General features: G+C 38.7%; 1 protein-coding gene across 3 annotated transcripts in view; it reads right to left on the minus strand.

Moving 5' to 3' along the window:
• Mctp2 (multiple C2 and transmembrane domain containing 2) overlaps positions 1–14,813 on the minus strand; it is a 248,963-nt gene that overhangs the window by 184,212 nt on the left and 49,938 nt on the right. The gene's annotated exons all lie outside the window — the stretch shown is intronic.

Consider the following 14,813-nt stretch of genomic DNA (forward strand, 5'->3'; position numbering starts at 1 on the left):
ACTCTGCCCTTGCTCAGAACTGAGAGAAGTACTATGATGGAAGCCTTCCAAAAGCAAGCTTCAGAGAGTCATCATGCATGCAAATGTGAGGAGGACAAAGTGGCTCAAGTGCAGTTGGCAGTGAGGACAAGGTGGCCACACAGATACATACATAATCAAGGGGAGTGACAGCACCCTGGAGAAAAGTGGCGATTTAAGATGTAACAGCTTGGACTCATCAGAGATCAAATCAAAATCAAATTTGGAGAAATAACCCAATTCGATGTGCCAAATGCTTCATAATAAGTCTTTCCTGGGGGAATGAATATGACCAGGACACCGTGACCTCTTTGCTCTATACTTGCTTTGTCACATTTGGTTGAGGAATAAAAATGACAAGAGCCTGAGTAACACACCTGTGCTTGCACACATGCATGTGCACATGTGTGTGGATGCATGCACACACACACACACGCACACACACGGACACGCACACACACACACCAGACACTTTGTAAAATCAAGCACTCCATGTTCTCTCTCTCTTCCTATGTCATTTATTCTAAGAAAAGGTATCTTAGTGCTGGAAAGAACAGTTCAGAAAGTCCACAAATTAGGGTTCTTACAGCCACTAGCCTCCTGAAGGTGAGAACACAGCTCTGCAGCTCTTGCCTCTTGACCATCAGCACAGGCAAGAAATTCTTCTAGAATGCTTTTGGTGTCTCCAGTACCCCAGACCAAGTCTGTGGTATCTAGAGGCGGACTCCCTGGGTTCAAAGTCTGTAGCCTCACTGTTAGACCAAGGGTAAGCCACCTCTCTCAGTCCCAGTTTTCTCTATTCCCTAATGGGGAATATTGAGTTCACACATGAAATGAGGTAAGACCAGAACTTCTAATGAATTCATGTACTCAGCCAAGGTCTGCTGTTTTCATCATTACTGCTATTGTCAGGTGTCCTAATTTGATATCTTAGTCAAGGGACCTAAAAGCCTTGCTGTCCCCACTCCACAGATATGTTTGTTATGAGTCTGTGCAGAAGATAAAAATGAAAAATTTCATGTAAAATACTCAAAAGACTCACCAGAAAGTACATAGTGAATTCCAGATAAGCCTGGGCTAAAACAAAACCCTACCTTGAAAACACATAAAAATTGCTGGGAATATTATAAATGTTAAATACAGTATCAGTCAATTTTTTTTTTTACTTAGTTTAGTGGTGTTTTCTAGTGTTAGTCCCTAATGTGCCTGCTAAAATTTACTTTATTCCATCTCAACCAGGCAGTGATTTCATGGGTCCAAAGAAATCTAGAAAAAATACTTTTTAAGTTTTGCAAAAGCATTCTGACTATAATTTCTTCAAGTCTATAAGTAGTAAAGACATATGTATACTAATTACAAGCATACAAATGCAAAAAATCTCATATTAAAAACAAATTTTTCTAAAAGATATGTATAAACTTAACTTTAATATGGCCTCCCATACCTGAAAAATGTCATTTACAGTATATACTCAAGAACAAAGGGGCTGGAGAGATAAATTAGTGGTTAAAGATACTTGCTTGCAAAACCAGATAGCCTAGGTTTTGATACCCCAATATTCATGTAGTCAGATGCACTAAGTGGCCCATGTGTCTGGAGTTTGTATGCAGTGGCAAGGGGCTCTGGTGGGCCCATACTCACTCTCCTTTTCTGCCTTGCTCTGTCTGTCGCTCAATAAATAAATAAACAAATATTAAATAAAGAGAAACTTAAGTCAACAAAGATTTATATTTGTAGAAAAACCTAGTGAGACTAATCCATGTATTTGAATATTAAATTATATCATTTCCTTATCTCAATGGATATTTAAAAATAAATTCAAACATACTGGATCCATTCTCCATGAAGACATAAGTTTATAGGCTATTTTTACAAACAACCAAAGGACAAGTTTAAAGTGTAACCTGCACAGGAAGGGAAGTATAGTAGTCAACATTGAATTCTTTCCAAGTAGATAACAGAATGGAATTTAAACACCTCAACACAAAGAAATAATAATGGGATAATCTTTATATATATATATATATATCAAACTGTACCTTAGAAAAAAATACAAGAGACAGGTGAGAGAAAGAGAGAGACAGAAAGAGAATGAGCACACCAGGGCCTTTATCTATTGCAAAAGAACTCCAGACACACGAGCCACTTTGTACATCTGGCTTTATATGGGTACTGGGGGAAACAAACAAGGTAATAAGGCTTCGCAGGCAAGCACATTAACTGCTGAGCCATCTCTCCAACATGATAGATACAATTCTTTTGTTTTGTTTTGTTTTGTTTTTTATTTTGTCTCACTCTACCACAGGCTGACCTGGAATTTACTATGTAGTCTCAGGTTGGTCTCAAACTCACAGTGTTCTACCTACCTTTGCCTCCCAAGTGCTAGGACTAAAGGCATGTGCCACCATAATTGCCTCCAATTCTTTTGTGCTTTTTAATTTTTTTTGTTTATTTATTTTATTTATTTGATAGTAACAGACAGGCAGAGAAAGAGGCAGGTAAATAGAGAGACAAGGGGCACACCAGAGCCTCCAGCAACTGCAAATGAACTTCAGATGCATATGCTACCTTGTGCATCTGGCTTATGTGAGTCGGGAAAACTAGCCTCAAACCAGGGTCCTTAGGCTTCACAGGCAAGCACTTAACTACTAAGCTCTCTCTCCAGCCCCAATTCTTTTGTTTTAACTCAAAACAAAAAGTATATTAAAGTCTATTCAAACATGCAATTGAGCTGCATAGACAGAGTGCAGGCAGGCATGGCAGTGTGGAGTGAGTAGAGCTCTGTCTCCTGGTTCCTCCCAGTGCCCTGGACTGGGTTCCCTGCGATGGTCTGTGTGCTGGCAGGTGCAGTGATGTGGAGTGAGTAGGCCAGACCCCTGTTTCCTGGCTCCTTTCAGCTTCCTGGTCTGAGTCCCATGCACCAATCAGTGTGCTGGCAGACTCAGTGGTGTGGAGTGATTAGGCCAGAACCCTGTCTCCTGCCTCCTTCCAGTGCCCTGGACTGGGTTCCCTGCGATGGTCTGAGTACTGGTGGGCTCAGTGGTGTGGAGTGAGTAGGCCAGAACCCTGTTGCCTGGCTCCTCCCAGCCCCCTGACCCTGGTAGGTCCCACTGTGCATTGCTTGGTGAGGCCCGGTCCCTATATGAACACTGGGATCAGGCTTTTTGCTCTGGTATTCTGATTGGCCAACATCCCTGTTCACCTGAGACAGAGGGTGCATGAGCCAAAGGAAAAAAACTTGCTTCCTCCTTAATAAAACAGAGTCTTCCTAAAATGGGTAGACAAAAATGCAAAAAAAAAAAAAAAAAAGCCAAAGCACACATAAGCCAGAAAAGTGAGAGATATCCACCAAGGGTGCCAAGACTTAACTTCATTAAAGGAAACATTAGAACCTCCAAACAGATAGGAGTAAATTGATGGTGATTCAAGACATGGAAAGTATCAATAACTGGTTGATTGAGCTTAATGAAAGCTTGATCAAATGCATAATAAATTCCAGGAAACATCAAGAAAATAAGAAGGCAAATTTAAATCATACCTCAAAAAAAAAATTAAAAAGATGGACACAATGTAAAATACTACAAAAGAAAATAAAAATCAAACAGAAATTATAGAAACCTCTCTAGAACCCCTCACCAACAGTCTTACTCATGTGGAAGACAAAATGACTGACCTGGAAGACTAGACAGAAGATACTGATTGGGAGGCCAAAAAACTTTGCTAAGCTCAAAAAATCAAGTGAACAGAATACAAGGGAACTGTGGGAAATCCTAAAACAACAAAACATTCATATCAAGGGTATACCAGATGGAGAAGAAATCCAGGCCAGAGGCATAGAGAACATAGTAAACAAAATTATTGAAGAAAATTTTCCGAATCTCTCAAAAAAGTGACCCATCCAGATACAAGAAGCCCACAGAACACCAAACAGACAGGACCAAAAAAGAAACTCTCAGAGACACATCAGAGCTAAAACTCTTAACAAGGAAAACAAAGAGAGTACTAAAAGCAGAAAGAGGGAAATAACTCACAACATACAAAGGCAATCCCATCAGAATTACATCAGATTTCTCAATGGAAACCCCGAAAGCCAGAAATGCCTGGCATGGAACACTTCAAAGACTAAAATGCTACAGCTTTCAGATCAAACTACTTTACCCAGCAAAAGTATCCCTCATAATAGACAGTGAAAGAAAAACTTCTCATGACAATAGTCAATTTTATGATTATATGAACACAAAACCAAACTTACATAGAATACTTGAAGGAACACACCACACAGAACAGTCAAAAACCAATATCAAGAGCCAATAAGAAGAAGGTCACAATCACAAAAAATAGACCAGGGTCAAAATAGTACAAAACACAAGAAAGCACCCAAAAACACCTCATCATGGCAGGGACTAATTCAAACCTCACAGTCATAACATTATATATCAGTGGTCTAAAGACACAGGTTATCAGAGTGGATCAAAAAACTGGACCCTCCTATATGCTTCAAGAAACCCACCTCAATACTAAAGACAAACACCTCCTCAGAGTGAAAGGATGGAAAATGATATGCCAAGCAAATGGAAATAAAAAAACAAATGAGTGTTACTACATTAATATCTGATAAAATAGAATTCAAACCAAAAGTATCCAAAAAGGACAAAGAAAACCACTTCTTACTCATCAAGAGAATGATCCAACATGATCACATCACAATTATATATATATATATGTCAGAGGTGCACAAGAGTTTACAATACAAAATCTACTCAACAATAAAACAGAAATAAACAACAAAACCATCATAGTTGGAGGCTTCAATACTTCAGTATCATCAATAGACAGATCATCCAACAAAACAATCAGCAGGGAAGGCTGGAGAGATGGCTTACTGGTTAAGCACTTGCCTGGGAAGCCTAAGGACCCTAGTTTGAGGCTCGATTCCCCAGGACCCATGTTAGTCAGATGCACAAGGGGGCACACGCATCTGGAGTTCATTTGCAGTGACTGGAAGCCCTGGCATGCCCATTCTCTCTCTCTCTCTCTATGTGCCTCTTTTCCCTCTCTCTCTCTCTCTCTCTCTCTCTCTCTCTCTCTCTCTCTCTGTCACTCTCAAATAAATAAATAAAAATTAACAAAAAAATTAAAAAAAGAAAATCAACAGGGAAATAATAGAGCTCAACAACATCATAGTTCAACTAGACCTAATGATTACACAACATTCCACTCCAACTCTAAAGAACACACATTCTTCCCAGAAGCCCACAAAACCTACTCTAAAATTGCCCATATATTAGGCCACAAAACATACTTCCATAAAGTCAGGAAAGTTGAAGTACCTTCCTGCATCATGTCAGATAACAATGCTTTAAAGCTCGTAATTAACAACAGAGACATATCAAGAATTCCACCAGCCCCTGGAGACTAAACAACACACGTTTAAAAATTGAAAGAAATTATAAAATTCCTAGAATTGAATGATACTGTAAATACAACTACCAAAACTTATGGGACACAATGAAGGCAATCTTAAGGGGAAATTCATACCACTGAATACCTTCATTACAAAGACAGAAAGATCCCAAATTAATAACCTGACTTTCCACCTAAAGGCACTGGAAAAAACAAGAAGAATCCAAACCAAACAAAACTAGATGGAAAGAAATAATCAAGATTAGAGCAGAAATTAATAAATTAGAAACTAAAAATACAATTTTAAAATTCAATGAAACAAAGATCTGGTTCTTTGAAATAATAAACAAGATTGACAAACTCCCGGCCAATTTTACCAAGCCAAAAAGGGAAAAGTCTCAAATTAACAAAATCAGAAACAAAGAGCAGAGATCACAACAGACATCAATAAAATTGGAAGAATCCTCTGGGCATACTTTCAAAACCTCCACTCCATAAAATTGAGTAATGTTAAAGAAATGGATGAATTCCTAGACACATACCACCTACCAAAACTGAACCCAAAGCAGATTAATCTCCTAAACAAACCCATCAAATCCATGGAAATTGAAAAGATAATAAAAAAAACCTCTCCAAAATGAAAAGTCAAGGACCAGATGTCTTCTCAGCTAAATTCTATCTAACCTTCATTGGAGAACTACAACCAATTTTTCTCAAACTGTTTGCATAATCAGAGATCAGGAAATCCTCCCATACTCCCTTTTTGAAGGTAGCATCACCCTAATACCATAACCAGACCAAAATTCAATAAGGAAAGACAACTATAGGCCTATATCCCTAATTAACTTAGATGCAAAAATCCCAAACAAAGTCCTTGCAAACCAAATTCAACAACACACCAAAAGCATCAACCTCCTTGATCAAGCAGGCTTCATCCCAGGGATGCAGGGATGGTTTAATACATGAAAATTGCTCAACGTAATACACCAAATAAATGAACTTAACCATAAGAACCACATGATCATCTCAATTGATGAAAAGAAGGCTTTTGACAAAATACAATACCACTTCACGATCAAAACACTGGAAAAAATAGGCATGGATCATTTATATTTCAAGATAATAAAGGCGATACACACACAGACACACACACACACACACACACACACACACACACACACATTCAACAAATGGTGTTAGACAAATTTAATAACCATATATAGAAAAATGAAATTAGACCCACTCATTTTGCCATACACAAAAATCAGGTCCAAATGGATTAAAGACCTCCATATAAGACCTGAAACTCTTCAATTACTGGAACAAAAATAGGAGGTACTCTCTACAATACAGGACTGGAAAAAGACTTTCTGAACAAAACCCTAGTAGCCCAGGAAATTAAATAAGCACACAACCAATGGGATCTCATAAAGCTACAAAGATTTTGTGCAGACAAACATTCCATAAGCAGAACCAATAGATTACCCACTGAATGGGAGAAAATCTTTACACCTATACCACTGACAGAAGCCTAATATCTAGAATTTACAAAGATCTTAAAATCCTAAACAAAAAAATCAAACAACCCACTCTAAAAGTGGGGCAGAGAACTGAATAAGGAGTTATCAGAGGAAAAATTACAAATTGCTAACCCACAATTAAGAAAATGTTCATCCCTAACCACTAGGAAAAATCAAATTAAAACAATTATGAGATTATACCTTACCCCAGTAAGGATAGCAAACATTTAAAAAATCAAATGAAAACAAAAGTTGGCAAGTATGTGGAGAAAGAACACTCATTCATTGTTGTTGGTAATGTAAGCTGGTACAACCACTGTGGAAATCAATATGAAGACTCCTGAAAAGGATGAATATAGAGTTACCAACAGACCGTGTTATTCCCTTATTGGACATTTATCCTAAAAGCTCCACATCTCAGTTCAGAGATATTTGCTCAACCATGTTTATAGCTGCTCAATTCATAATAGCTAAGAACTGGAATCAATCTCGGTGCCCATCATTGAATGAATGGTATATCTACATGGTGGAATTCTACTCAGCTGTTATAAAAGAAGGAAAAGAAAAAAAAATGATGCAATGAAACTTGTAGAAAAATGGTTGAACTTGGAACAAATCATTCTAAGTAAACTCACACAATCAGATCAAGACAATTGTCACATGATCTCACTAAACTATGGTTCCTAACCTGGATCAGCCTGATTTGCTGACATACCTGAATGATATCTCCAGGCTTGGACAATCAGGAGAGTAGGGAATGAGGGAGGGAGAAAGGAGGGGGGAACACAGAACTGAACCCAAATTGAGCTGGTATGATAGAATCCTATATCCTGGAAGTCAGACTAAAAGGTGGAACCCTCTAGGGGCCCTTAGGGGGAGCATCTGAATCGAAGGGTCCTGGAGACAGTGAGATGAAGCCTAACAATAAATGTCTCATGTTTCTCTTTCTTTGTCTTTTTCACTTTCCTTATACCTTGGCACTGGCCTATAATTCCCTGTACCAGGATGTGATTTACATCCCCAATGACCTGTTCATCAGAGAGACCTACAAGATCTCCCAAAACAAACAACACAGACTTCTGTCAGAGGAATTGATTACCCACCAGAGGTTAATGATAAGACCCTGCTGCTGAAGACAGCACCCACTGTTGGCACAGACCATGGGGAGAACTGGTTAGAATCTAGAAGAGAGCCAGTCCCTAGAAAATTAGTCCATCTAGTGCTAGAAGGCACTACGTGAGCTACCAAGGGAAAGTGGCCAATACCTGTCCAACAACTCAAAGTCTAAGCAACTCAGAAGCAAACAACCTGACATGAGCTCACACAAGTTCAATAGTGGAATATAGCCATGGTGTGTACTAACCACTCTTGGGTGGATAACAGATCCACTCAGTGGAAAGGAAACCATATCTGGGAAACAAGTCAGAATCATATCCAGATAACGATTTTGCTTTCCAATATCAAACTCCCACTAACGTTGGCATATAAGAAGGTCTACACACTTTAAATTCTCTCTAATAATTGTTATCCCATTTATCCGGTGTTGATTTCCCTCTCCATTGGAGATTCTACTTCTCTTTTTCAGATAGGAGCGGGATCTGAAGAGATAAACCATCCAGAGCATTTCATTCCAGCCCCAGCTGAAACCACCGAGGGGTTGGGGAAATGAGCGAGTGCTGCTTTCTTGGTGAACCTGAATATCAGCAAAAGAGGGTAAGAGATAGACCCTGAGGACACTCGACACCTACCAAAGCAGAGATCCAGAGGCTCCTAAGAGCCCATCACTAAAGCAGACTTAAAATGCACCCAGTATGTCTCAGGGAATTTTTTTATTAATTTTTTAATTTTTTTTTTTGGCTCAGGGAATTTTTCAGAAGAGGAGACAGAAAGATTGTTAGAGTCACAAGTTGGGACATTTTGCACAGAGACATTGCTTCTTCCCTATAATGAACAGCTGCTCCCATAATGCATGACCCACAATCCCCATAGGGCTGACCTGCATCCCCAGTAAGGAAGGCCTCTTCAGAAAAGGGGTAGAGGTGAGGGAAAAGATGGCACTAACATGTGTTGTTTACATACTAAATGTATTCATATCTAATGAAAATAGAATTTAAAAATGCAATTCATGCTTTGCAAAGAAATAGAAGTGACATCTCTTCATAAAACAAGACAGACTATCCCACCTGAAAACTTTTTTCTAATGAGCAAAAATAAGCATTCTGCTTCTCCAAACCACTAAGAGCTAGACAATTTCTTTGCAGGAAACAGCCCAAACCAAGGCACCTAATGGAAGCACCACTTACTATGGTTTCAACCATCCTCCACAGCCAGCTGCTGGCAACTGTCCAAGTAGAAGATCAACAAGCCTCGAAAACACTAGCCCCTAAGTGTGATTCAAGCCACCACAGCACTAACTGAATATGAACCACAAACAAGGACGCAGGCACCTAGGAAGTGCTCAGAATGACAACAGCAGATTTTTTTTTTTTTCAAGAGCTTATCATTGCTGGTCAGGAACAAGAACTCAAATTGTATTTCTCAAAGTTCTTCTACAGTGTAACTTGGAAAAGGTTTACTTTTGCAATATAAATATAAATTCAAAGAGCAACAAGTAATGCTTCCTACCACTCTGTGTGTGTGTATGTGTATGTGTGTGCTTGTATATGTGTAGAGGTGCTTACAGGTGCAGAAGCCAGAGTACAACATCAGGTACTGTTCTCAACCACCATCTACCCTTTTCTTTGTTGAGACAGGGTCTCTTACTGACCTGACTTTATCTAATTAGACAAGACCAGTTAGCCAGTAAACCTAGAAGTCCACTGTTGTAGTCAGTTCCACATTGCAAGGATGAAACTCCAACCAGGAACAGTTTAGGAGAGAAAGGGATTTATTTCAAGCTTACAGATTCAGGGGAGGAGTTCCCTCAGTGGTAGAGAAGCTGCTTCCATATATCCAAGTGGAGCAGGAACATCACCATACAGCAAACACCAAAAACAACAAACACAAAACTGGCAGCAAGCAACAGGGGGGACCCAGGCAGAGCTCAAAACTCTCTCATTGGCCTGGAAATCAGATCCACCAACACACCTTTGAGCTGGACACCAAGATCCATGCCAGTGACACCTCCTCCAGCCAGGTGACTGGAGACAAGCTTTAATAAAACACCTGAGTCAATCAAGAGCATACATTCAAACTATCACATCCACCTTTCTCTGCCTTCCCAGTGCTGGGATTACTAGTATGAAACCATCTTTAATGTGGGTCCTAGTGATTCCACTCAGATTCTCACACTTGCAACATGAGCAGTTTACAGACTTAGCAATCTCCCCAATGACACCCACCAAGTGTATCAGTTTGAAATCAAAGCATCCCCAGCTAGAATTCTGGGGGGATGGAAAGGTCCAACTGACAACAGACTTTGTAGTATTTTCTGCTTTATCTCCTGAAAAGTAAGGGAAGGAAAGTAGAGGAATGTTTGATGAATAACTCCTAATTTCTGGTAACTTTAATTCTCAAGAGACCAAATCAGAGATTTTAGTAAAAATTCCTGCAACACTTATATTAACTTTAACTATGTCTGGAAAAAATAAGTTAATTTTAAAAGCTAAGAAATCACTCATAACCATAGCAAGTATCTTAGGCATGCCTCCTACTTCTGTGTTCTTAGTATTTGCCCAAAATACTAGTGAGAATCCAAAATCATATGTATTAAAGCAATTGGAAAACAGTCATTCAATTAAATACCATATCAGTGAGCTTCATAAAAATTTTCCTGATTGTCTTTGCCTTGAATAGTTGTCAACAACCTTTTAGCTTACATATCACACGTACTGCAATGTCTCCTGTACTCAGTTCACGTTAACTTTCACAGCCCTGGATATAAGGACAGCAATCCAAGATTTCAGCATTCATTATGTATTCTCACATGAGATTCTGTTTCTTCTGTGTTATATAGGGTTGTCTTTGGTTACTTTTTAAAAGCTATATAAATATATATACAATATTATATAGCACATACACATACTCGTCTCATGAAATGAAAATAAAAGCAATAGCACTTCCTAAGTGCATATCTCTAGTTAAATTTCCACAACAATATACTAGGAGTAACCATTATCTAAACTTTTTTGCTTCTATACATGGTTTCAGATAGATATTATTCAGGGTCATGTATACATCATATGTCCATGACTATAAACTATGTTTATGAACTTTACAGAAGTGGTAGGTTGCTATAGCCTGCTCACTCCACATTACCCTCTAGAATATTTTTATAATGATAAATATAGCTTGGCTAAAGTCACTTTAAAGTTATGTAGTATTTTACAATGGGAAAACTTATAATTTATCACTGCCCTTGCAAACTGGTACTTAAGGTGCTTACTACAGTTTATTACAATAGGCATTTAAAGAAGATTCAGAAATTTTTCTGATGTGAATGTCTATTTCTTCCAGAGTTTTTAATTAAGTGCAGATATCTGATTAGTAGTGAGTAGAAAAGGGTAAAGAACGTTTGGTTGGTTGAAGTAAAACAGCAAAGGACACTCACACTGTGTGCACATTTGAGATATGAGAGCTATTCCACGGAAGAGAAATGTGCTATCCAGGTTATGAATGAGGGTGATAGAGAAACAGACCTCAGAGGGGAATTGTTTGTTTATATGTCAATCATATCCAAAGATTAACTAGTCAGGTGTTGCCACAGTATTGCAAGTATATTAGTTTAAATACCTAATACCAGCCAATGAATTCCTATTATGCAACATTTTTGCCTGTACCCTAGTAATTCAAAACTGTTTATTTCCCAATCTGAGGTTAGGAAAAGAGATTCATAATATGTTTATTAAATGTGTATGATGCCAAGAATCACATGTTTAAAATATGGCAAGTCAAAAAGAATATGATGAGTCAAATATATCAATATTCTCTCTTTCACTTTCTCTCTCTCTCATTTGGGTAAGTAACAAAGATTTTAAAACTATATTTCACCATACACAAAATCACAAGTATATTTTCATACATATTAGTAGAAAATTTCTGAATTTCTCTTTGTCTCATTTAGTCACACTACCCTGTATTCTTTGTAGTTTGAGATGAGGATAAGACATGATCAACTTCCAATGCCAGTCTATCCCACCTCCAAATGACCTGCCATGCAGTATCTTACAAGATATTTTCAGACATACCTTCTGTACATTATTATGTACACCCATGTCACACATGTGATCATTCTTGTGGTGAATTTAGAGAGTAAGTTTAGCGAAGGTGTATAAGCCTCCCACTCTATCACGTTTCTTCCGAGAAGTTTTCCTTTTCTTGGCTGTTGCATGCAAATCTTAGAATCCGTTTACTTGGTATTCTTACACCCAAATAAACACAGTGAGTGTTCCAGTTGATAATTCCATGACAAATTAACATGAGGGTATGACTCACAGTTATTTTATCTCCCTAGCCATGAATATGGTTACTCTCTGCATTTCCTTTTTGGTAATAAGTTATTTCAGATCAGTTTTATGTTCTGTTTGCAGAGAAATTAGGCAAAAGTATAGAGTTCCACCTAAGAAATTAGGTACCTCCTCTTTCTATTTCCCGTAAAACCTATTCCCTTCCATTTACACATTCCCAATTTTTATTGATGTATGCTAGTGTACACAGTGTATATCAAGTTCTTTGAATACTTAGTCCCTTTCATTCCCTCCCATAAGCCCTCGTCTTTCTACCTCCCTCACTATTCTCCTCCATCCTTAGTCTTTCTTCTGCTTTTATGTCATAGGCATATATGTTTCATGTCGTGTGTGTGTGTGTGTGTGTGTGTGTGTGTGTGTGTGTGTGTGCGTATGTTGTGTGTAAATCATTTTATGGGACTGGGGACGAAGTCCACAGCCTGGGCTACATGAGCCCAAGACTTAAAGACAAAATAATAAATGGTTTCATGCACCTATAAAGAACTCTAGCAGGGCTGGAGAGATGGCTTAGCGGTTAAGCGATTGCCTATGAAGCCTATGGACCCCGGTTCGAGGCTCGGTTCCCCAGGTCCCACGTTAGCCAGATGCACAAGGGGGCGCACGCGTCTGGAGTTCGTTTGCAGAGGCTGGAAGCCCTGGTGCGCCCATTCTCTCTCTCTCCCTCTATCTGTCTTTCTCTCAATGTCTGTTGCTCTCAAATAAATAAATAAAAAATGAACAAAAAAAAATATTTAAAAGAACTCTAGCAGCTGGGTGCCCCTGGCCTGCTCATTCTCATTCTCTCTCTCTCTCTTGATCTCTCCTAAATAAATAAAGTATGTTAAAAAAAGAATTCTGGGGCTGGAGAGATGGCTTAGCGGTTAAGCGCTCGCCTGTGAAGCCTAAGGACCCCGGTTCCAGGCTCGGTTCCCCAGGTCCCACGTTAGCCAGATGCACAAGGGGGCGCACGCGTCTGGAGTTCGTTTGCAGAGGCTGGAGGCCCTGGCGCGCCCATTCTCCCTCTCTCCCTCTATCTGTCTTTCTCTCTGTCTCTGTCGCTCTCAAATAAATAAATAAAATATTTAAAAAAAAAAAAAAGAATTCTGGCAGCTAGAGAAATGGGTCAGTGGCTAAATGCACTTTCTTGCAAGGACAGGTAGCATGGGTCGATTTTCCAGTATATGCATAAAGCCAAGTGCACAAAGTAGTGTTTGCATTGGGAGTTTGTTTGCAGTAGCAAGAGGCCCTAGTGTTCCCATTTCACTACCTTTCTCTCTCTGCTCACAAATACTACTTTAAAAATAATTTGAGGATCCACAAATGAGAGAAAATGTGTGCTATTAGTCATTCTCTGTGTGACTTACTTTGCTTAATGTGATGAACTAATTTTATATCCATTTTACAAAAAAATGGGATGAAACTTGACCCACCCTTTCTGAAAATCAGTGTGGAGGTTCAAAACACACTCAAAAACAGAACTAAGGAATGACCCTGCCATACTTCTTACGAGTATATAAGTCATGACACTACAGAGATATTTGCACATTCATGCATATCAGAGTACTATTAACAATAACCAAGTTATGGAATCAGACAGACTAGGTATCCATTAACAGATGAATTGGTAAAGATATGAATGCATATACAGTAAATAGAGTTTTTATTACACAATAAAGAAGAAAAAGATGGAGCTGGAAACCATCAGATTAAACTAAATAAGCCATCTACATCTTGTATTAGTTTGGCAGTTACATTTGACCAAGAAGGTCCCTGTTCTTCATTTAGCCATTCCTCTCTCCTCTCTCTCCCAGACATTCCAGGAGCCATTTGTCTTGATGCAGCCCCTCTAGCTTTGTATTCTCCACACACCACATGGTGAAAATCCCATGTTATAGACAAACTTTTCGCATCCACTTCTTTCACTTAGCAATGTGCATTTCAGTTTCTCTCATGATATTCTTTTAATTTTTATTTTTTGACATTGACAGCGTTTTTCCTTTCATCATTAGATAATATTCAAATGATTTTGCTATACCATAATTTACCCATTCATCTCTAATGGAAAATCATGGCTTCCTCCATTTTTGACAATATGAATAAAATTTCTACAAATATCTATGAGCAGGATATTTTGGTGTGTGTGTTTAAGAAACAGAAAGAACAAAAAAAAAAGAGAGACAGAGAGACAGAAAAAAAGAGCAAGCAAGTGTGTAGGTCAAAGGACAACCTTCAGTTGTCAGCCCTTGCCTTCAACCTCCTTTGAAGAAGTTTCTAGTGGATTCTCCTGCATCCACCTCACTTCTCTATTGGTATGTCAGATTTGCAGATGCCCACTATAGTGTCCAGCTCTTTACATGAATTCTGGGGTTCTGAACTCAAATATTCACACTTGCATTATCCATTGAGCTATCTCTCCCCAGCCTTGTGT

Source organism: Jaculus jaculus, chromosome 3 (genome assembly GCF_020740685.1).
Source record: "Jaculus jaculus isolate mJacJac1 chromosome 3, mJacJac1.mat.Y.cur, whole genome shotgun sequence".
Taxonomy (NCBI): domain Eukaryota; kingdom Metazoa; phylum Chordata; class Mammalia; order Rodentia; family Dipodidae; genus Jaculus; species Jaculus jaculus.